This window comes from Pteropus medius, unplaced genomic scaffold (assembly GCF_902729225.1).
Source record: "Pteropus medius unplaced genomic scaffold, Ma_sr-lr_union100, whole genome shotgun sequence".
NCBI lineage: Eukaryota > Metazoa > Chordata > Mammalia > Chiroptera > Pteropodidae > Pteropus > Pteropus medius.
The window spans coordinates 12,678,395-12,703,765 of record NW_024340692.1 but is presented as its reverse complement, the minus strand read 5'-3'; the positions used below and the strand labels follow the sequence as shown (position 1 = coordinate 12,703,765).

At 36.5% G+C, this 25,371-nt stretch overlaps 1 protein-coding gene and 1 pseudogene across 3 annotated transcripts in view; one reads left to right on the top strand and one right to left on the bottom strand.

Annotated features, from left to right (window-relative positions):
• GLIS3 (GLIS family zinc finger 3) overlaps positions 1–25,371 on the bottom strand; it is a 420,742-nt gene that overhangs the window by 310,893 nt on the left and 84,478 nt on the right. The window lies entirely within an intron of this gene.
• Positions 22,148–22,266, top strand: LOC120598286 (uncharacterized; annotated as a pseudogene).

Here is a 25,371-nt window from a genome sequence, read left to right as displayed (position 1 = left end):
CATGATGATTAACTTCAATCTTATTTTATAATCTACTTAATGATGGTCCAATTGCCATGTTTTCCTGTAAAACATAAAACGCGCAAAGTGTCTGTATTCTGGTTTTAACTTCCCTGATTGTGTGAGTGCACATTTAACTACTTTATTCAAATGATGGTGGGTCACTTAGTGCCCTAAAAGGCCAACAATGTTACTGACTCTGACAATCCTTGTTCTTCTCTTTATCTCTGGGAGTCTCAGGAATACAAACCCTGGGAAAATTATACAAACAGCCCCAAATATTTGAAATCAGCATTGTCTTCACATGTGTACTCCTCTCTGAAAGCTTAGAACATTTCTCTTTCAGTTTTATTCTTTCATTAGCCCAAGGCTTGCTAATTAATTGGAATTTTCCAGGGCTTTTGTTGTGACAAAGGTGAACAATGCGAAAGCTTATTCCTTCTTGTTAAAGAGGTCCACGGGTCTTCCAAAGAGTAGCACAGAGACAGTGGGGAGGGGAAAAGCATAAAAAGGAGGATTAAGTCGATTTTAAAAGGTTCAGACTTTGTCAGTTCCTGCACGCCCCCCTCCTCTGCCCACAGCTGCCTTCATCTTTACCAAAACTGATTTATGGAAACTGACATCTTAACCATGGCTTTTATTCTTCCAAAGGAGAAGCTGCTTGGATCTAAAATTAGATGGCTGAGAACAGCCTATAAACATGGAACAAGTAGTATTGGAAAGTAAAAGATACTGCAATTAGGTGAGAAGGCTATTTGAGAACAAAAATTTATGGATCAGGGAAGAAGGGAATAAAACCCAGATGAACACTTTCCCATGTAAGACACAGACCAGATTTAAAAGAAACAAAAAGATGCTTAATCTTGGCAAAAACAGCGCTGCTTAAACCAAAGATAGCAAAGCAGCTGGAGGCTAAGCATAGGGAAAGGGAGTAAAGAGATTAATTCTGAATTCTGTTCTTGGTTTCCCTTTCAAGGTATTATGCTATGATTTGATATACTGGGTTACTGGAACTTGTGGAAACCCTCATGGGCTGTGTTTCATCCACACCATAAGAGATTCTAAAGCACTTCTGCCTTTGAGGTTCCATGAATGCAGAATAATAAAGACTGGAGGGGGGTCCTCAAATACGGTGATGAGGTCATTTCCAACATCATCCCTGCAGAGTTCTTTTTGATATAAACATATACTGGAATATTCAAGGCAAAAAAATAATCAGCCTATGCTTTTTAAAACTACATCCTTTTCCACAAGAAAAAAAAATGTTTTCTAATTTTTTTTTTTGTTTATAGGTAAAATGCTTATAAAAATATTTCCTAATATCCAGACCCCACACATTGTGACTTGGAGCTACCTACACCTAGAGTTTCACTGCAGCAGAATTTGAAAGGTCTTCAAAGTATCTCCCCTTCCACACTGATGCCTAAAGTGTATCACTTAAGGTGCCACAAGGTTTTGAACAAGTTGAGTATGAGGTGCTTGTACAGATATCCAGATAGAACTACATATAGGCAGTTGGAAGGGAGAGCCTGGAAATGGGGCTAGAACCAAGTTCTGGGGGTATCAATAAGTATAGTCTTCAATTCAGGTAAGATTGCTCAAGGATTACATATATAGGGGATGGAGAAAAAGTACAAAAAATGGAACTCCGAGAATCTCCAATGTTTAAGGCTGCTGGCAAAGAAAGGAATCTGCAAAAGAGGAAGATAAAATGTTTGTGATGGAATAGGGTATGCAGGAAGGAGCCTGGTGGGAGGGGAATATGCCACAATATTGAAAGTCACAGACTCTGAAGTGAGACAACTTGGCTTCAAATACTGGAACCACTGCTTATAGGACTTGGAACCTCAAACAAAGCACAGAACTTCTCTACACTTCCATTTTCCCCTCTGGAAAATGAGGAAAACAATAATACATCACATAGTTGTTCTGATGGAAAGTACCTAATGCAGTGTCTTGCTCATATTAAATATTCAAAAACCGTTAGCTATGATTAATATGTGTATTAAGAAGCAAACAGGAATAGACATATAAGGTTTGGGGTGACTAGGAGCATCTCAAATCTTTTCCTAGAGCCACTCTAAATACACTGAAGGGTGGAAAGGAAAGCTTCAGCTCAAAATGTTGGGAAGAACCCCATAAAGTAAAGAGAGACCACAGTGTAAGAAAGATGGGGACCCCAAGATAATCTTTACCCCCCCCCCAAAAAAAGTGCATGATGTTTGGTTGCCTATGAGGTGATATGGAGAATAAACTATAAAAACAACCATTTTTATAGCAACAGCATTGTAAAAGAGAGGGGCACATCTGTATAAGAGAAGTGAGTTCAAGTTCTGGCCTGATAGCTAAGCATCTGCTCATCTTAGGAAAGATTGTCCTCCTTCTAGAACTTGAGTTTTATACATGCAAAATGGCCACTAAAACCCTTTCAACATTTATGATTTCTGGTATTCTATGAGTTGGCCTACAGATTCAGTGGCTACGACTGAGAGCAGTAACACTGGTGAAGACATTAGGGATCAGAGGAACTTCAGCCTCTTGTATTGTTAGCATGAGTCAGAGAACCCAAAAGTCACCGGAAGTTTAATTTAAAGGGATGGTAAGATGTGGAGACAGCCGTATCTTCCCTCCTCTTCTTTTTCCTCCTCCTTTAGCCCCAAAAACAGAGATGAGAGGAAGGAAAAGGATAAAATCAATCAAATCACAGCTGAAACCAAAGCAGTGGTCCTATTCACCAGCAACTATGGCAAAGCTTTGAGGGTGGGGCAAAGAGAAGGTGTATATAAGAAAGATAAACATGCACAGAATATTGATTCAAGTAGAGAATCAGAAGTAAACTCAATGTTGGATCCAAAAGAATAAAGACAATGCCTAAGTAATCTACAACTCTCATTTACCCTGGAGAGAAATGAATCCCAAGGTGAAGTGAATCACCCAAGAGCAAACAGTGACACAAAGCTGGAATAGGAGCTCACGTTTATGGACTCAGGTCAGTACCAATTTCATGGAAGTACGCATCTAACTGGTCAAATTCCAAATTATGATATTTCCTAATAAGAGATTTTGTTGGAGAAGTAATGAGAATAATTGACTAGAATTACCAAATTCTTGGGAAATCTTTATATTTCCCTATTTTCATGGAAAACTAAGAAAATAAACAGTAAAGGAAAGTAAAATACATTAAGCCCCTACTACATGCCAGACGTTCTGCTAAGTGTTTTCATGTATGTTCTCACATGAGCCTCACCACTCTGTGAGTTTCACAAGTCCTTAGCTCCCTGAGGAAAGATGTATCATCTTACTCATCCATGAATCCTCGATGTTTGACCGAGTGCTGGTATACAGCAGGTGCCCAATATGTGTTTGCAGAATGAGTGTGAAATTCTGCTGGTGCATAAAGTGAGGGTCAGAGAGATCAGGTAATATGTTCAAGGTGGTCACATCACTAGTGAAAGTGGCAGCATGAGAATTTGAATTTAGGATTGTCTGACCCCACACTCACATTTCTTTCACTGCAAGGACTACCTTCCACATGCTTTTTTCACCTCTCTCCCCCTCAAAAAAAAACCCATTGATTTTCTAACAGATGGATTGGCTGGTTTATATCACGCTTGTAGCTATTGCACCTTCTTTAAATCTATGTTGTTTTCAAAGTGTGTTTTTAAGATGCCATTTTTGGTCTGGCTACTCCTCTTCACTGGCCAAGCATGATCAGGATCTTGAAGGGTACTGATGAGAACACACTCTGAAGGGCCAGCAGCAAAGAGCCACAGAACCGCAGAAGGAGCACATTGGTCTTGGGCACCAATTTGAGGTCTGTTCTTGTCATGTAGAGATAACGTACCTGGTTAAATGCAGTCTTTCCTTCCCTCCTAGATAGCAACGATTTCAACTTAAAACTCACCAAACAAGTCAGATTCATATTCTCTCTCTGTCTCTCTCTGACTCTGTCTCTGTCTCTCTCTTTCTCTTTCTGTCTCTGTCTCTCTTTCTCTTTCTGTCTCTCTCTGTCTCTGTCTTTGTTTTTTTGTCTCTGTCTCTGTCTCTCACTCTCTCTCTTTCCTATCTTGCTTTCCAAAGCTTAAGATTAGCTCTCTGTTGTAAATGACTGTCTGAAGTATATCCAAACATGAAAGGCTTTTTTCCCCCTAATTACATACATAAGAGAAATCATGTCTTTCAGATATATATTTTTTTTACTTGAGGCTGTTAACTGGACTCTATTTTTTCCATCCAAGAAAGCCTAAAGAAATGGATATTGATCCAAAACAGACTACATTTGAACAGTTCTATATATTATATGCAAAGAAATAGTCCACAACAAAGTCACTAAATGAATACCACTATGCCTGAAGAGAGGAATAAAACTGAATTGTGATAAAAGCGAGTTGTTTAAAGAATCTTTAGTTCATGTCTACCAAATTATCCTGAACATTATATGCTGAACAAAGGCTCTGATACTCATAGGCTTAAGTAATAGAAACATTATGAGAAATAAGCCAAATTTTTACTTTAAAAATGATTTATGTATCATATTCTGGTTTTACGAGTGTTATAATTGTTCTCCAAACCTTTGAAGTGTCAAATTCTTTGCTGTTGTTCTCTCTTTAATGCTGAAGGCCATGTTGGGATGCTTTATGGTAAATGAAGAAATAAACTGCGTGGAAACAGACATAAGCCCTGGTGTCTCGTTAGGCCTAATCACTGAAACATCAATCTGTTTAATACAGATTCTCTAAATGGTATGCAACTAGAAAAGTTTGGTAGCAATGTAGGAAAATATGTGTTATTTAACTTATAAGTGATGAGCTATTTAAACTGCATTTCACAGACTATTCTGATACTTTTTCCTCTGGGGTCAAAGATCATCACCCCCATCTTCAATGAGGAAAAAGGAGAGAACTGATTGTTCTATCTACATTTCAGGCATCTCCAACCCTAGTTAATTCTCGGCCAAAGTTCTGCTGCTGTCAAACATTGTCTACTGGTAGTTCTCTGAATTTTAATCTCATGAGACCTCTATTGCTTGGCATACACAAGAAAAGCATGAAGAATGACATCAAGATCTCTACTTTGCATTCATTGACCTTTAAAAAACGAACATCATTACTATCCCCAGATTCTGGAAACAACCAAATAGCTCTGAAAATCATGAAGTTTACTCGGGCTTTCAAGATAACTCCATGGCATTGTCAGAGGTCAGGTATAAAGGTGTTTTAGCGTAGAATGGCAGAAAGAACCTGAGAGAATGAGTTGAAAGATCTGTGTGCTACTCTCACAGCTGCCACTTACGTATGATCCAGGATTTTCCTTTGTTAAAAAGGACACTAGGACAATTGGTAAAATCACTAAAGACTTTATATTAGATAATAGTAGGTATCAATATTAATTTCCTAATTTTGATAATTCTACTGTGGTTACAAAAAGAGAATTTTCTTGTCTTTAGAAACTACACACTAAAGAATGTAGGAGTAACAAAGTACCATGTCTGCAACTTAGCTCTAAAAATTTGGGGGACAAAATAGAGAGAGGGTATAATAGAGCAAGTATGGTAAAATGCTAGCATTTGTGAAATCCGAGTAAAGAGTATGAGGAAATTCTTTGTACTTGTACTGTTCTTGCAACTTTTCTCTTAAGTCTGAAATTACATTAACATAAAATTTTAAAATGCAATAAATCCTAGCTTTAGAACTGGCAATCAGTAAACATTCACAAAATGCCACTTGAACTTCTCTTGGACATAGTATCCTCATATGTAAATTAAGAGAGAGTTGAACCATAACGTGTTTTAAATATCTAGCTATCCCCAAGTGTCTCTGATTCCATGATAAGTAGTGAATTACAGTAATTTTCCTGTAACATATGGAGAAAAAAATAACAATAGTAAACATGATTCCTGCCTTCAAGAAGGCTAAAGTGATAAAATATGGATAAGTGGTCAGGATGAATTAAAGCTAATTGGAGAAGCCTTCTAGAAGATATGAGTTTCAAATGAAATCTTAAAAGCAGTAAAGATATGAATTAGCAATGAAGTTAGAGGGGACTTTATGGGAGGGTCGCTGTTTTGAACAGAGGCACAGATGCAGGCCTTGGGGAGACTCCTAAGAGGAAGACCAAAAAAGTTTGTCTAGCTAGGATGAGTGAAGCTTGGCTAGTCAACATGTCTGTACTGTTCATTCAATTTTATAAGACCACACATGAGGATGTAACCAAGGCATGGGAGCTGGTATTAGAGTATCCTTCCAGCCTGATAGAAAACCTCTAATTCAATATATATATTCATGTATAGTGTATTAAACTCTTTGAAATAGTTATCTGGGAGCACACGCAGATCCTGTTCTCTGAGCACATACCCAATACAACATCCCAAAGATCAAGTACTGGGTACAATTAACACATTGCTCTGATCCCAAAGTAGGTAAGTCTCATTCAGAACAAAAACATACAGTGGAACTCTTTTCCCTACTCTACAAAGTCTTCAGAAAGGTATCTGCATTTTTTCCAACATCTGTGTGTTCATAATGTGTGGTTTTTTAGTAACTACCTAAATTCTCATAAGCAGGAGCATTCCAAAGACTGCCACTATAAATACAAAGTAAAAAGTTTCCATGAACTCTTTATAACTGGGGGTCACACACAATCAGGCAGGAAAAACAATGAGGTAGAAAAATGAATTGGTCAATTAACAACAATTTAAGAAATCATGTACCTAGTACTGTGTTCATGATACTTAGCACATGCAACTCACACAAAAAGAGTCATATGACAGTAATCCAGCTTATAACTAAGGATGAGATTTATCAGTACCCACATACATGCATTTTTATTAGTATTACCTATAAGTCACATTTAGAATACCAGGCATTCACTCCTGAAATACTCTGAGTTTCCATCATGAAGGAGTATTTATTAAAACTCAGTTCTGTAGAGATTGACATGACAATATACATATAGGTACAATATTCACCAAAATAGTATGGAGATAAAAGAGTTCTTTTTATTCACTAAAACAGTCTGGGGAATAGCTTAAGTTAAGCCTTCAAAAATAAAATGTGCTGTACCCAAGCCTAGCAATAAAGATTCTACAGAGGCTGCTTAGAGAACGATGAGATTAAAATTTAACCTATTACATTCTGTTCTTCACTTTAAAAGAAATAATAAACTGTCTTTAGGCTTCCATTTTTAGCGTTAAAAAAAGTAAAGAACACAGATGGAATAAACTTCATTCACTTAATTTGAAAATCAGATACAGACTTCAAATTTTGGAATAAGGAAAGATATTTGCTGGTTTATTTCTTTAAAGAATTTATCTTTAGCTATCTGACAGAACTGCTTACATCATCCAGTGTGACCTTTAATGGATTGATAAGTTATCGCATGACATAAAACTTCATAACAAAAGCAATCATATAGAAGGAATCAAACTAAGATGACTTGAAAACTTTTTCTTTTAATGTAGATTAAGCTTAAAACTGGGCCTACAGTGTTTAGACTTTGTAGGTTTTCAATGACTGTAATCTGGAAATAGAGTACCACACAAAAAACAAATGTTCAAATGTCAGTCAGGTGAAGGATTAAATGATTGAGAAGGACTAGTTTCTAAGGAATAAAATTTTAAAAGTCATTTAAAGGGAAATCAACATCCAAAGATTGAGAAATCTTTGCGTTTTGTTTGTATTTAAGGTAATAATAACCAAAGGAGTTTTTGTTGCTGTTGTTTTTAACTCCAATAATTAATAGATTTACTGAACACTTCTTTTTTGTAAAATGCTTCTTTTATACCAGGTCCTTGCATTTAAGGATATGTGAAAACTAAAGTTTAGCTCTGCCTCTAAATGCTAGAATCTGGGGGGAAAAAAATAGTGTCCCCTTCTCCCCCAATGAATCACATTCAGGCTAAGAATAAATCTAGCCGAATATATATTTCCTTATTTACTTGAAAATTCTTATATTTACATTTGTCTTTCTTACTACCAGTGGGCTTTCTTTTCTGGGGTAATGGTTCAGCTCCAACTCTCAATATACGGACTCTTAGCTATTCCATTCCTAAGAGTAAGTTGAGCACTGACTGATGTAAAATCTCTGAGTCCACGGAGGTCATTTGGTGCCCAAAGTAATTTGACACATTGCAAGTAGTTTCTCCCAGTGAGAATTTAGAGTTGATTCTAAATATCTAAGAGTACACAAATCCTAATGTACAGTATTTTTAAAGTTCCCTTTTATACAGGCTATTAAGCACTTTATAAAATATCATCTATAGACAGTGTTATCTGTACCTGAGTTTTGGTAGTAAACATGATATAAATTATTTGGACTGAATTAATAAGTGAATGAATATTGAATGAGGATATATCATCTGATATGAATTATGGGTATAAATGGCTTCATATGTGCCCTCCATAGGTAAGGGTGAGGGAAGTCTATAACAAGGCAAAAAACATAAGAAAATCACTAAGGAACAAGTTCAAGCTATACAATATTTATTCTATCTAGTCTGTTAGACTGCAAGCACTTTGCAAACAGTGTTGTCTTAATCGGGGGCTTTACCCACAAATGCCCTCCTCAAGGCCAGGCAGATGGAAGGAGCAAAATAAGCTTTATCTAAAGATGGTTGGGGCTGCTTGCTATCATGTAGGAAAGTAGTCTGGATGGTTGGTTGCTCTTTCAGTTTTCTGAGAGAAGTCAAAAGTCTAAATTTTGATATGCAATCCTCTCATTTCTAAATGTTAGCTCTGTATTTTTAACGCTGTGCACTTAACAAAACATAGCTGCAGACCACATTCTGCCATGGACTACCCTTTCATAACCTCCATTGTAAATCTTTCTACCTATCGATAAGAACTCACTGCTTATTTTACCTAATCTTCAAGTCTGGCAAAGAATGGAAAGTGGGAGTAGCATACCAATACCACTAAAGAAATAAGCCAAAAGAGGAACACAAATGGGAAAACCAAGTATAGCTTTTAAGTGGCTAAATTTCAGTAAGGGCTCATATAATATTAAGTTCTTAATACTTTTAATCGTAGTATTATGCTCAAACTTCAGTTGGTAATTTGTTTCCTCCATGTTATCATCTATATTCTCACCCCCTAGTTTGCCCCTAACTCTTCCTGTTTATTAATCATGCCATATATGTCTTCTTTTCTTCTTATAGTTTCAAATTCTTTTTGGAAAGAGGTGGGGCATAAGTAAATTTCAAAAAAAAAGTCTATCAGATGTTCACAATATTCTAAGTACAGGCAACTGCATTACTATATTTATGAGCTAGATATTTTTAACTCAAGAAGTGATCCCTGAGGGGTGAGATTTTTCTGAAGGAATACATGTTATTGAAAAGAATCTATATCCAAAATTTATCGTTGGAAAATACTGAAAGATTCTTATTTCAAATGATTTATTTTCTTTAGCAAAATCAGACAGGAATCCTAATTTAAGCACCCAATAAAAACACACACACACATTTCCATATAGAAAAATAACCTAAACATTCCTATGTTTAAAATTTTTTTAAAAATTCTTTAAAAAAAAAAAACTTAGATTTCCACATCTCTACCTCAGTTTTAACCCTCATATTTCAGTATAGTTAGACCTCTGTAAGAAATCTTACATAAGTAGGTGAAACCATAAAATACTTTTGGAGTAGGGGCATCTTTCTAGAGGAAAAAGCAATTAAACTAATAGTATGTCCCTACAGAATAAAGGTAAATACAAATATGCAATGGATAAAGCAATAACACATGTATTTCTTCATATTTTAGTAAGATGTATTTAAGTTCTTGTTACTGGCAAATTAAACCGGCCTCCTGTGTTACATCTACTTAGAAAAACACACAAATAAATAATTTTCAATTCGCTGATTAAAAAAAAAAAAAAACAGTTCCAGAAATTTCAATGACAAAATGGCACACAAATACATATATACATACGTGTATACATAAATTCTTTCAATTTAAAATATTCAGATCATAAAAGATATATGGTATAAGTACCATATTCTGTTCTAAAATAATGTCTCAGTAAGTATCATGAGGGAAAAAAAGAACTGAATTATACAAAAACAATTAGTACATATATCATAAATTATCTAACTGACATTTTTATAAATCTACACTACTTCCCTTTTTATTGCATATGCTAAACAAGCAGATGCTAAGTCTGTAAACTGTGAATTAACCTCCCTTTTTAATTAATTGTTCCTTTGGAATTACTGGCTTTTAAATCTCACACTGCATTTGCTTCATCTTGGAGACATGTGCCAATGTTTCATCCAGGTTCCCGGGCTGTGTTCCAGGAGGCAGTAAACATCAATTCCTTTTTTAAAAAATTATTTAATGGCTCATGTGCATTTTATTTATACGTTGATATCTGATCTGGTTTAATTTTATATTCTTCCAACATGAGCCCTTAGGCCTGCAAGAATCTAGATCCAACCATCTTCACAGCAAATATAGCTGGTGACATTTGGAGAAATGAGATGACTTAGAAAGAGGCCAGGGGCACAAAGGAAAGGGAGCCAAAGAACAATGTACCTATAGTGGTGGCTGTCTCTAAGCACTTGGTCTTCTTAGATCAGCACCCTTTCATTCTTTTAAAGAGCAAACAGTCCAAACAGGATGTTTTCCTCAGAAATTATTTCAAGGCCTTTCTAGATGGTCTCCTTACGTTCAAAGTTCTCTCTTGCTAACTGGACCTTAGAATTCCTCCACTGTACAATACTCTTAGCTCTAAGACTTCTTTCTCATTAAAAGCAAATGTTACTTAAGAAAGGTAACATCAAAACCTGTTAGTAGTGTCATTTTTTTCCCCCAAATGATGGAAGGATGAGGATTTGACAACAGTTTTCTGAAAGGGCAAAGACCTAGATAGAGAGTAGAGCACCGGACACTGGGTAGATTGGTAGACTATGAAAAAAAAAAATGTCCTGTTTCACAGTTCTGGAACTTATTTTGTGCTAGGCGCCTTCTCCTAGTCATGAATACATAATAAAAAGCTGGACCTCCAGCTGCTGAAGACAAATGACTGTGATTTTTATATATCCTCTGAGACACACACATAAATACATACAAGTTGTTACCATGGCACTCCATAGCCCATGAAAAACAAGAATTACCATTTCTTGCTCTCTTGGAGTTGCCAGAATGATCTACCCACCTTGGCCAATCCTTCTGATTCTCAAGATTATATCTACCCAAGTACCCACTATACTGGATATGGAATAAATTTTAAAAGCCCCAAAACCGCTCTCCCCTTAAATAATTTCCATAATAAAGAAAGGAGGCCCAGAGGAAGTGAAGCAAATTAACAAACAAACAAAGATTTTAAGGTTCCTTTGACATCAACATCATGTGCTATGCTAGGCATATTATCTCTTTTCTTATTTTAATAACACCATTAAGGAGGTATCATCATTCTCATTTGGCAGGTAAAAAAAATTGAGGCTGAGAGAGTTTCCAAATTTGGTCAAAGTCTCATAGATAGGAAATGATATAGCTTGAAGTGAAACCCTGGGCTTCTTTTAGTATCTTTACATAAAAGTAAGTGTGCTTACGTGTGATGAGTCCTAATTGAGCCCCAACACAGCCATTATACTCTCTCAAACATAAACCCAGGGTTCCTTGATGTTACTAACTTAAAAGATTCAGGGAGCAATTGTTGCAGGCAGAGAACTATGAGTATGCCAGATGACAAATAACACAAGGAAATCTTTTCTGTTCACAGAACAAAAACAGCACAAAGGAAGGCAGGCTCTGGCCCTCTCTTCATTTCCTGGGTTATCAGAAAAGAACCAAGATTTTGATGGCACTTTCACTGGACTTGTCAGAAAGAGAAAAAATTCATTTCTCCAAGACTCTTGTATAAAAATAACACACATACAATGTGGAAAATTGGGGAAATTATTTTAAAAGTCAAAGAAGAAATTAATAATCACCCATAATCTCACTGCCCAGAGATAATCATCATAGCACTTTAGGCTATTTCTCTCTAGTCTCTGTACCTATTCATATTTTGAAAGCATTCTAGCCTATACTTTATATGACGTTCTATTCACTTAACTATATATTAAAATCATTTTAACTCTTCTCAAAACACTTGTAGGACTTTTGCCAAGCATCCCTAGCGCCAGGAGCCACAGCAGCTGTGGACTGCGGTGTTGCCGTGGAAGCGGAGCTGGGCAGATAACATCCCCTCCGCCATCAAGAACACTGGTAATATGCTGTTTGTAAAAGTGTTCCTTACTTTCCAGAAACATGGCGGAGAGACGTCCCCAGATCTCTCCCCTTGCAACAACAATAAGCTGAACATCTAAAACTCAACAAAAAACACCCAAACTGCACACCAGCACATCTGAGTATGGAATCTGTGCATAAGAGCTACCACAGGTCAGAACCCCATGTTTTAAAAAGTGGGGAGCTAAGAGGGGGGTGTTGACCAAGAGTAATAATGACGCTGCCTGTTGCAGCCACTGGAGCTCTCTGCAGGAGGAAGGGGAGGGGAGAAGGAGCGGGGGATCCCTGCAGCAAGTTTCCCAAACATTCCTGTCAGGGATAGCTGTGAGCTCCCCGTGGCCTGCTGGCTGCAGGGCCCAGTCATCAGAGCAGAAAGCAAAGAAGCGGGACAGGACCGCAGAGGAACAACAGCTGATTTTTGCTGGCTGCGGTTGCAAAACCGAGGCTAAGCCGCAGCCCCCAACTCCCAATCCAGAGGGCCCCTCCCCGCATACCCTCCAAGACCGATCACCACGGAACCCCAGGGGAAGCTGAGCAAATGCTGACTCTGACAGGGACTGAAACTGAGGGTAGCGAGCGTGATTAAATATCTACAAGAAAATTAAAAAAGGGTTATTAAGACTTTATATAAAGCAGGGATCCAAGAGACTTAGACACCACCTACTGGAAACCAAAAAAAAAGCGCCTTCTTTGCAACAGGCTAAAGAGGGACCTTTATATAATAAATCTTCTTTCTGGAAAAACAGCAGAATACACTTCCATTAATGCCCAGGTGGAGAAATAATCCATTAAAAACCATGACCAATCAAGGTGACAAGGCATCTCAGAAGGAAAGAGAAAAATCTCCAGAAAATAAGCTTACAGATATAGAAATATGCGATTTAAATGACAGAGAATTCAGGATGAAAAAACTGAAAAAACTCAGTGAGATCCAAAACAACTCAAATCAACAATTTCAGGAATTGAAAAAGAACTAGATGAGCAGAGTAAGGAGACTGGAACACCCAAAAAGAATCAAATAGAACTTTTGGAGATGAAGAACATACTGCAAGAGTTGAAAAATAAAATAGCAAACTTGGGAAATAGAGACGACCAAATGAAGGAAAGGATCAGTGATATCGAAGACAGAAATCTAGAAAAAATCAGAAGGAAGAAGAGAGAAACTGAAGAATGAAAAATAATGAAAGAGAAATTCAAGAACTAGCTGATGTCATTAGGAGAGGAAACATAAGAATAATGGGCATTATCGAAGGCAAGATAAAGGAACAGGGACTAGAAAGCATTTTCAGACAAATAGGTGATGAGAATTTCTGAAATCTAAGGAATGAGCTGGAGTTTGGAATTCAAAAAGTCAACAGAATACCCAATTATCTCAACCCAAAAATGCCCCCACCAAGACACACTATATTAAAGTTATCAAAAATCAATGACAAAGATAGAATTCTTAAGGCAGCCAGGGAGAAAAAACGGTAACTTATAAAGGTAAACCCATTAGATATCCTCGGACTTCTAAGCACAAACCTTACAAGCCAGAAAGAAGAGAACAAATATTTAAATTACTAAGTGAAAAAAACCACCACCCTAGAATAATGTGTCCAGCTAAGCTCTCCTTTAGATATGAAGGAGAAATTAAGACTTTTCCAGACATACAAAAATTGAAAGAATTCTCCACTACTAGTCCTGCACTACAGGAAATACTAAAAGGGGTCAGCTCACCTAAAACAAAATGACAAAAAAAAAAAAGACATAATTAGGAGTAAAATGACTATCGAGCAAACAGAAGCACAGGAGTGCAGGGCATTATAAGCTTAAATAATAGGAGAATTGTTATAACAAGATATTAATGAACACTCAGCATACATAGGAACAAATTGAGATAACAATGACTGAAAAGGGGGGATTCGAAGATCCAAATTTGCAAAGGGGAATGAAGATAAGGCACGTGCAGAAGAAAACAGACGACTATATATATATAACTATCCTTTACATATTCATAATGGTAACCACATGCCAAAGATTCATAACTGTTGTGTATAACATAAAACAAGAAGGACCAGAGGGAAATCCCACAAAAGCCAACCAAAATAAAGAAAACAGAAGCACAAGAATAAGGAAGCAATGGAAACACCAAGCCACCAGAAAGCAAAAGATAAAATGGCTGTAGGAAGACCTCATATTTCAATAATCACCGTAAATGTAAATGGACTCAACTCACCAATAAAAAGGCACAGAGTTGAAGAATGGATCAAAAAACAAAACTCAACCATATGCTGCCTCCAGGAGACACATCTCACCTCCAAAGACAAATAGAGACTCAAAGTGAAAGGGTAGAAAATAATATTTCAAGTAAATGGCATTCAGAGAAAAGCAGGAGTAGCGATACATATCAGACGACATTGACTTCAAAATAAAAAAGGTAAAGAAAGATACTGAGGGACACTTCATAATGAAAAAGGGAATCATGCACTAAGAAGACATAACACTTATTAATATCTATGCTCCCAATCATGGAGCCCCGAAATATGTAAAACAATTACTAACAGAACTAAAGGAAGAAACACACCAAAACACTATTGTAGTAGAAGACCTAAATACCCCACTGTCAGATATGGACAGATCATCCAAACAGAAAAATCAATAAGGAAATAACATCCTTAAATGACACATTAGACCAACTGGACATAATTGACATTTACAGAGCCTTCCATCCCAAAACAACTGCTTATACATTCTTCTCTAGTGCACATGGAACATTCTCAAGAATCGACTACATACTGGGACACAGAGATAGCCTCAATCAATATAAGAGGGTTAATCATACCAACCATATTCTCTGATCATAATGATTTGAAACTAGAGATCGACTGCAGAAAGAATTCAGGAAGAACCACAAATACATGGAGATTAAACAACATGCTACTGAAGAATAACTGGGTTAGAGAAGAAATAAAAAGATCAAGAGTTACATAGAAACAAATGATGATAGTACAACATGTCAAAACTTTTGGGACACAGCAAAAGTGGTCATAAGAGGAAAGTTCATATCATTACAGGCCTATCTCCAAAACAAGAATGAGCCCAAATAAACATCCTAGTGCTTCATCTTAAAAAAAAAAAAAACTAGAAAAGGGAGAACAAATGAAGCCAAAAGTCAGCAGAAGGAAAGAAATCATCAAAATTAGAGCAGAAATAAATGAAAATGAAAACAAAATAGAAAAAACAAATGCAACAACTTCTCAAATGGTTCTTTGAGAAGTTTAATAAAATTGACAAACCCCTGGTTAGACTCACTAAAGAAAAAAGAAAAAGGACACAAACAAAATTGGGGATGAAAGAGGGGAAATTAACAACTGACATCGCAGAAATACAAAGGATCATACAAGAATACTATGAAAAAATATCTAACATCAAATTTAATAACCTAGAAGAAATGGACCAGTACTTAGAAAACTACAACCTTCCTAGACTGAATCAAGAAAAACTGGAAAATCTAAATAGATTGATCAGCAGTATGAAAATTGAAACAATCATCAAAAACTAAAAGTCCAGGACCAGATGGCTTCACCAGTGAATTCTACCAAACATTCAAAGAAGATTTAATACCTATTCTCAAACTCTTCCAAAAAATTGAAGAGGAGGCAATACTTCCCAACTCATTTTATGAGACCAATATTACTCTAATACCAAAACCTAAGTAAAGATAACACAAAAAAAGAAAACTACAGACCAATATTTCTCATGAACACAGATACAAAAATCCTAAATAAGATACTAGCGAACCAAATACCGCAACTTATTAAAAAGATTATACACCACTATCAAGTGGGCTTCATCCCAGAGGCACAGGGATGGTTCAACATATGCAAATCAATTAATGTGATACCCCACATAAACAAATTAAAAAATAAGAATTATATGATTATATCAATAGATGCAGAAAAAGCCTTTGACAAGATACAACATCCATTTATGATCAAAACACATCACAAAATCGGTATAGAAGGAAAGTACCTTAAGATAATAAAGGCCATATATGATAAACCCTCAGCCGACATTACACTTAATGGTGAAAAACTAAAAACCTTCCCTCTAAGATCAGGAACAAGACAAGGCTGTCCACTATCGCCACTGTTATTCAATATAGCATTGGAGGTCCTAGCAAGTCCAATCAGACAAGAGAAAGATATAAAAGGCATCCAAATAGGAAACGAAGAAGTCAAACTGTCACTATTTGTGGATGACATGATTTTCTATATAGAAAACCCTAAAGACTCCACTATAACACTACTAAAAACAATAAGCAAATGCAGTGAAGTCTCTGGATACAAAATCAACATTCAAAAATCCATAATGTTCCTATACTCTAATAATGAAGCATCAGAAAAAGAAATGGAAAAAATAATTCCTTTAGCAATTGCAACAAAAAGAATAAAATACCTAGGAATAAATTTAACGAAACAAGTGAAGGACCTATATAATGAAAACTACAAGACTCTATTTAAAGAAATTGAAGAAGATACAAAGAAATGGAAAGATATTCCGTGTTCTTGGATTGGAAGAATCAATATAGTTAAAATGACCATATTACCTAAAGCATTATTCAGATTTAATGTAATCCCCATCAAAATCTCATCAGTATTTTTTAAAGAAATAGAACAAAAAATTATCAGATTTGTATGGAAGCACAAAAAAAGCCTGAATTGCCAGAGCCATCCTGAGAAAAAAGTACAAGGCTGGAGGCATCACTCTGCCCAACTTTAAATTATACAAAGTGACAGTAATCAAAACAGCATGGTATTGGCAGCAAAACAGACACATGGACCAGTGGAACAGAATCCAGAGTCCAGAAGTAAACCCATATTTATATGGGCAAATAATTTTCAACAAAGAAGCTAAAAACATAAGTAGAGAAAGGAAAGTCTCTTCAATAAATGGTGCTGGGAAAATTGGAAAGCCACCTGCAAAACAATGAAACTAGATTATTGTCTATCACCACACACCAAAATTAACTCAAAATGGATTAAGGACCTGAACATAACATCTGAAACAATTAAAGGCATAGAAGAAAACATAGGAACTAAACTCAAGGACCTTGGACTTAAAGAGAATTTTATGAATTTGACCTCAAAAGCAAGGGAAGTAAAAGCTAAAAAGCTTCTGCTCAGCAAAAGAAATCGTCAACAAGGTAAAGAGAGAACCATCCGAATGAGAAAATATATTTGCAAGCAACACCTCCAATAAGGGACTAATATTCAAAATATACAAAGAACTCATACAATTCAATAACAACAAAAAAACTAACAATCCAGTCAAACAATGGGCAGAGGACCTAAGCAGACACTTCTCTCTAGAGAACATACAAATGGCCAAGAAATATATGAAAAGATGCTCAACATCGCTATTAGGGAAATGCAAATCAAAATCACAATGAGATGCTATCTCATACCTGTTAGAATAGCTATAATCAACAGGACAAGTAATAACAAATGTTAGAGAGGATGCAGAGAAAAAGGAACCCTTATACACTGCTGGTGGGACTGCAAAATGGTACAGCCACTATGAAAAACAGTATGGAGGTTCCTCAAAAAACTAAGAATTGATCTACCATATAATCCAGCAATCTCTCTACTGGGTATTTACCCCAAAGACTTGAAAACTCATATCCAAAAAGATATTTGCACATTGATGTTCATAGCAGCACTATTCACAGTGGCCAGGACTTGGAAGCAACCGAAGTATCCTACGATAGATGACTGGCTAAAGAAGCGGTAGTACATATATATAATGGAATATTACTCAGCCATAAGAAGAGATGAAATATTGCCATTTGTGACAACATGGATGGATCTTAAGATAATCATGCTAAGTGAAATAAGCCAGACAGATAAAGTTAAAAAATCACATATTATCACTTATATGTGGGATATAAACCTAAAAGCAACAAATGAGTAGGACAAACAAACAAAGATTCATGGACATGGACTATAGGCTAGTGGTTACCAGACGACTATAGATTGGTGGTTACTAGTGGAGTGGGGAAGGAGTGGGGAGGTAGACGTTGTAAAGGGGGTCAAATATAGGGTTTGAAGGAGGGTGAAGTGGGTAAAGGGGATCAAATATATAGTAGCTGAAGGAAACTGGACTTTTGGTGGTAAACATACAATAGAATATACAGATGTCAAATTATGTACACCTGAAAATTATATATAAATTGTATTAACCAATGTTAGCCCAATAAACAATTAAATTTTTTTAAAAGGTTAAAAATAAAAATAAATAAATAAATAACATTTGTAAACTTGATTTTACTATTTCACCATATAGTCATTAAGTTTGTTTAAGCATTTTTTTGCTGTTGTGAATTTAGGGTCAAGGTAATTTTTCACTGTTAAAAATACTGCAAAGAACATTTCTATGAATATATCTTTTAGAATATTTCAAATTATTTTCTTAGGATCAACTTCTAGAAGTGGAGTTATTGGGCTATGTAGAGAAATGACAGTCAACACATTTAATCTCTGCATAGCATGGGTATCCCCAACTCAGTCTACACTCACAGACTAGTCAGTAGCTTGTGAATATGTGCTAGACTGCACCAGAGTTTACTGGCTGATAGGGTGAATAAATCATAAATATTTTTCAAGCTCTCTGTACAAATATGGTCCCCAAAATTTACACCCCTAAAACACACGTTGAGAACTCCAATCTCACCATGTTCTGCTTATCCACTGAGTATTATTATCTTTGCCAATTTGATAGGCAAAAGCAAAATACATACATACATAACACACACACACACACACACACACACACACACACATGAATCACCATTGCTTTAATTTATATACTCCTGAATTAAGTGAGGTTGGGTATTTTCTAAAAAGGCTCATTTCCTCTTTATAAGTGGTCTCTTCATGACTGTCTATTGCTCGGCAGCTTAGGGACTCGGTTCCCTTTTCATAAGGTATAGCAATAATATAACAAGGCAGAAAGTCCACAAAATCAAGACCTAGACCTTGTCATTAACTAGTTGGAACACTTAGGACTAATCACTTCAAATAGATCAAAAGCTTTCAAACATTTGGTTAATATGGTCAAGAGAATCTTATACAGAGCCCACTGTATAAAACAGATAAAAGTAAAGGTACTGAGGCTAAAGCATGGCATCTTACCTTCTTATGCGCCTGACCCACCCCACCCCCCATAGCTTCTGAGGCACCTTAGGGTTCTGAAGAATAAAATAAAACCACTAAGCTTGTTGATTTCGAAGATCTCTTTCAGATTCTATGAAACAAACTTTTCCTAGGAAAGGAAAAAGAAGCTTTAAAAAACACACTTAAGATAGGAAAGTTCAGAAAGCCGGCATCCCGGACTCATAGTAAGAAGGTTTCATATAGGAAATATTCCTAGTGATTCTGAAAGAGTTTTATTTCCTCTCCGAAAGTGCATTTGGTGCAAAGAAAAAAGGCAATATTGAATAAGTTTGGGTACTGGATGAGACAAATAAATGTGAAATATTTCTTCCTCAATTCTTCCAGCTAAAGCTGAGAGTCGAAGCACATTGATTATCACTACCTTCAGGGAAATATAGTGATTTATGAAACAAAGTAGCAATTATTAAGCACTTTCTCAAAAGCTCCATGTTTCAGTACATCTTTTCATGAAACTGTTTCTTGTAATTACAGATGTGTTCTTATTTCCAAGTGAACTAGAATGACTTCAGCCAGTTGTATAATGAAGGATGGGTAGGTGGACTAGATATTTACATAAGGAGAGGTGCTGAAAAAGACATCCCTTGCCTCCCATATTCCTGTACCCACAACTAACTTTGCCACAGTGACTGAGATATCTACTCGTTCTTCTAAGTACTTTTCTAAAAGCTACTCTACAAAGAAAAAAAGAAAGGCAGCATTGTAGATCATGTGGACCATGATCACTTATTAACAGCCTTCAGGTTGAATAGAGATCAGAATCTTAATGCAAAGAAACAGGATAAGGAAGAGTTGGGGAGCAGAAGGGAGAACCACAGAAAAATCTGGAGCTAGGAGCATCTAAGTGCCTAGATCGCTGAAAACAAACAGCTACTGAGTATTGTTGAATTTTGCATGTTTTGTCCAACATATATATATCTTAGGTCTTCCAAATTTGTAAATGCATATAATTTATGTCAAGGGAACCACAGTTTAATTATGATAAAAATGGAATAATATAAATCCAAACTTTCCAAAGAAATTCAGAAGATCTGATATACCATTTTCTCATGTATAGAATTGTTTCTGAAGTATAGCAATTTATCACAAGTCTTTCACTAAAGACATCTTTCACTTATCTAACCCCCACCTATTATCCATTAATATTTCTTTAAAAATCACTAAGAAAAGAAACAAACAACTTTGAAAGTATCTAGTATAAACACTAGTTATTTAAATAAACTTAAGAATTTGAAAATGAGGTATTACTACTTGGGTTTTTGTATTACAGTTTCTAGCAACTTAAAAATAGATATTTAAAGATAATATAAATTATTTAGGGCTGTAATTACCAGGAGTTTTGTTATACAACTTGGCAAACAGCCATTTTGCAATCACAAAAGTCACACTTCAGCATGAGTTATGGATGGTGCAATAATTCACACCTTGGACATTGTTTCGCCTCAGTATCTTACTGCTTCATTAAAGATGTTTATATTTGGATAGTGTGCAAATGTTCAGTATGAAAGACAAGATCCAAATGTGCGAACCAGACCAGAGAAACTTACTGGCAATTTGAAAGCACCAAGGCTATTAATAAGTTACTTTTCCTTTCACTGTTTAAAAATTTGCCCCAGAGACATGTATGTATTTTCTTCAAAATTATTAAGATACTACCAAAACAACTTGTCATCAAATTATAAAATATATGTGAGTAGTTTCAGCTTTCAAAAGTGTTTTCTCCTAGAATTCCCTTAGGTAGGGTAGCTATCCTTGTTTATCTGGGATAGTTCTAGGATGTTATGAATAGCTCCCCCTTCCATACTCAGAAGTTTTCGGTTTGGATGATAAATTATTTGGAAACCCTATTTATTAAATCTCTCTAGTTTTTAACCCAGGATACAACCTCCCAATGAAAGAGAAGAAATATAGGCCATTTTAAAAAGCATCATTTAAAATTAATTTCTAGCAACAGAAATACCTACCCATGCAATCGCATTTCTATGAGAAAGTAGGTTTGAAATTCAAACTTGACATTTCTCTATGAGCCCATGTCATCTTCTTAGACCTGCAACAACATTATTTTTGCCACTTGACAGATATCTGATTTAGAGATTCCTCCAACTTCAAGCAATCAATGGCTACCATGTCAAGGTTGGGCTGGGGAGAGTCAGTGAGGAACAAAGACAGAGATCATGGGACAGGGAACAGGACGAGGGTCCTGGGGGCCAGGAGAGAACTAGAGGCAAACAGTATGATGCCTCATACCAGCATGATCATCAAAGTTACTTTAGTCTTAACGATAACCTCACCCAACCCAGATGCCTCCCCACTGCTCACCCATAGAGTCACGGAAAGCAGTATGACACAGTGAAAGAACACAAGATTCATCCTATTCCTAGCTCAGTGGGCATGCTCAGGGTATTTAGCTGTTCTTGGCTTCAGTTTCCTCATCAACAATGTGAAAACCCTCACATAAATTTTTAGGGTTATTTTGGGATCAAATGAAATACTCTCTGTAACATACTGCCCAGTATTGCACATAACTGGCACTCAACAAATGTGAAGTCTAACATTAAAAATCTTTTTTCCTCTGAAATCCTCTCTTTCTAATTTTAATCAGAGGATTCTGTCCTTCTTGTCCCATCAGAGAAAAGACCCTACTTATGTAAATTTTTCCTACTCTCCCTTCCCTAAAGCAAGTTAGTAGATTATTTTTTAAAAGGCCAAGTCTACAGCCATGCCACCCTACACAAGCCCAATCCCATCTGATCTTGAAAGCTAAGCAGGGTCGGGCCTGGTTAGTACTTGGATGGGAGACCAACTAGGAAGACCAGGTGCTGTAGGCATAAAAAATAAAATAAAATAAAAGAGATTGTAAGCTGACAAGGTCCTTGCAATCTGTGAGGTCAACCAAGTATTGCCTCGCCTAAAAAATAAATAAATAGATGATAGATAGATAGATAAAAATTAAAAATTAAAAATTAAAAAAGGCCATAAACTCCTCCTATCTTATATGCAAGGCCTTGGGGTGGTGGGGTAGGAGGAGGCAAACAGCCAGTAAATGAAATCTCAAACTGGTTTTGTTCAGTTTTATGCAAGTACAGGTGCTGGGTGGGTGGCATCTCTTCCACACTATGACTGCCATCATTTCCATGGCTGTTAGGAATGTCATTCTATTTTGGAGGTAGGGAATAAGGGGACTTACAAGTGCCCTTGGATGTTGAAGTAAGGTATCCACCCCATGTGCATAAGATGAGCTGAGCAAAGTCTCCAAGCACAGGTGGATGTCAGTCCTGCTAAAAGATGAGCAGATGCCTGGCAGTCAGCCATCCTGGGAATGCTTTTGCTGATGATATTGAGAAGGGCTATAAGCTTAGCTCCTCTCCACAGACATCATTCAGAGAAGCTTCCTTAAGAATCTGTGGGTGTTGGTCAGGCCCCATCTGTCTCCTGGACGATGAGGCTGACCATGGACAGCACTCACTCTATGCAGACACTCTTTTTTCCTCTGGTCCACTATGGTCCATGAGGTCCACAGGCACCACCTCAAGCCTCCTTTAGCCACTTCACTACTCTGTCTGCTCCTCCAAGTCTCTTTGAACTCTGGCAACAGCCAGCTACTCCAGCATGACTGTGCTCCATGGCATCTAGGCTGCTGTTGACATGCTGTGCCAGAAGGCACTGTGGTAAAAGTAAACATTTATCCTTTTTGCCTGACCACCATCTGAATCTCCTTCCTATACTTGGAAAATTTCCCACCAAACAGAGCCTTCTTTCCCTATATAAATGAAAAGTACCATATAGTTTTCAGGCATGTGCTGGTAACTCTGCCATTCCTTCCACCAAGAGGTGGACCATGTGCTTAATCATGCGACTTGCTTTAGCCAATGAGACACAAATGTGATACAAACAGAGGCTTGAAAAGCAGATGATCACTGGAGTTTATTGCTGTTAGGAATCCTGTGATCACCATGTGAAGAAGTCTGACTAGCATCCTTGAGGTCAAGAGGACACATGGAGAGGGATTCGGTCCCAATTGTCCCAGCTAAGGGTCCAGATATGTAAGTGAGGCATCCTAGGTGATCCAGCCCCAGCTGAGCCATTCCAGACTAGAAGAATCATTGAGACAAACCACAGAATTGTGAGAAGTAATAAACATATATTGCTTTAAGCAACCAAATTTTGGTTATGCAGCAATAGATAACTGATAAAACAAGTTTCTCTGAAGACGTATGTAAAGAATGGATACTTTTACATCTTCTAAAAGCTAAACTTGTTTTAAGTGCATTTATTATGAGCTACTACATGCCAATGGGAAGACAGAAAAGAAAAAGGTTTCAGTAAAAACTCTTTTGTCCTTTGCGATATGTTAACATGGTTGTTCATTTTGATCAGTTATCAAAATTGGTGCCATCTGATTGAATTCTGTAGATAAAGAGTTTAAGTTGGGCAAAAAGTGCTATTTATTTATATTTTTTATTTTTAGAATGTGATTCCCTTGAGATGCGGCATGTATTCTTCAGTTTAGCCACAGACCTCAGCACTTTATCGTATTATAGTTTACATTTTCTTCAACACATTTAACACACCTGTCTGGCTTTTAGGGACACTTCATTCCCACCCCCCAATTTTGACCATTTGCGGTGATAAATTATAGGGCTGAATATAGAAAACTTGAACCTCCTTCACACTACTGGGGATATTTTATCATCAGATAGGACAAAGAAGAGATATGAATTGAAAAGTGGATTAAAATCTGGAGCAGGTGATGAGAAGGCATAGAGATTTTGAGGCATCACCAACATCTTGGAGAATGTTCACAATCTTTAAGAGTTCATTCTTCATCTTTCTCTTCTATATGGGCAAGTTCTCCACGAATCACAGTTCCCCAATGAAGAAATTAAAAAATGAGACAGCATATTGGATTAGTTATTATTGCTGCATAACTAATTACTCCAAAACTTAATGGCTTAAAGCAATGATAAACATTCATTATCTTTCACAGTTTCTGCGGGTTAGGAATTTGGGAGCAACCTGGCTAGGCAGTTTCAGCTCAGGATTTCTCATGAGGCTGCAGTCAAATGTCACTGGGCCTGAGTTTTCATTGGAAAACTCAGATGTGCTTCTAAAGGTGACTCATTCACATGGCTGGCAAGTTGGCAATGGCTGTTAGCAAGAGGTCATAGTTCTCCACATGAACTTTTCCACAGGGTTGTCTGAGGGTCTCACAACATGGTGACTTCCCCCAAAGTGAGTGATTCAAAAGACCAAGACAGAAGCTTCTTTTTTCTTTATGACCTATCTTCAAAAGTCACACATCAGCCACACTAATCTGTTGGTCTCAATTCAACACAGAATGGGCCTTATACAGGGTATAACCACCAGGCGGTGAAGATCACCAGGGGGGAAAATGAGGACGGGGGGAGGGGGGGAGGAGAAATACTAATTCTAAATCAAGAGGAAATGCCAAGATAAAATAAAGTGAATTTTGCCAAATGAAGTTAAAAACAAACGGTTATGATATGTTTTTTCCTCTGAAGTGTATATCTATATATCATTTACTTTTGCGTCAAAAATGGACATAATCTTTTCAGATAAGCTCAAAAGATGTTCTAGTGGCAAACATTTATCATATCAAAGAAAATCATAAGTTTTAAAGTGACAATGAAAAGAGTAAAGAACTGATGCTCTTGAAAACGTTCAGTTTTCCATAGAAGTTTTTGGAATATCTGCATCTATCCTCTTTACCCACACTTAAGCCTTTACCTGCATTCAGTTTTGTTTTATTTATAAAATTACAAAATGCCAGGAAATACCACTTAAAGTTTATTGAAATGAATCATGGGCTTATAATATTCTATTAAAATTTAAAAGGTGACACTTCAGTTATTTTCTAATTTTTTTACAAATTCGACTCCACAATATATCAATGATATGATCCATCAAGGAAG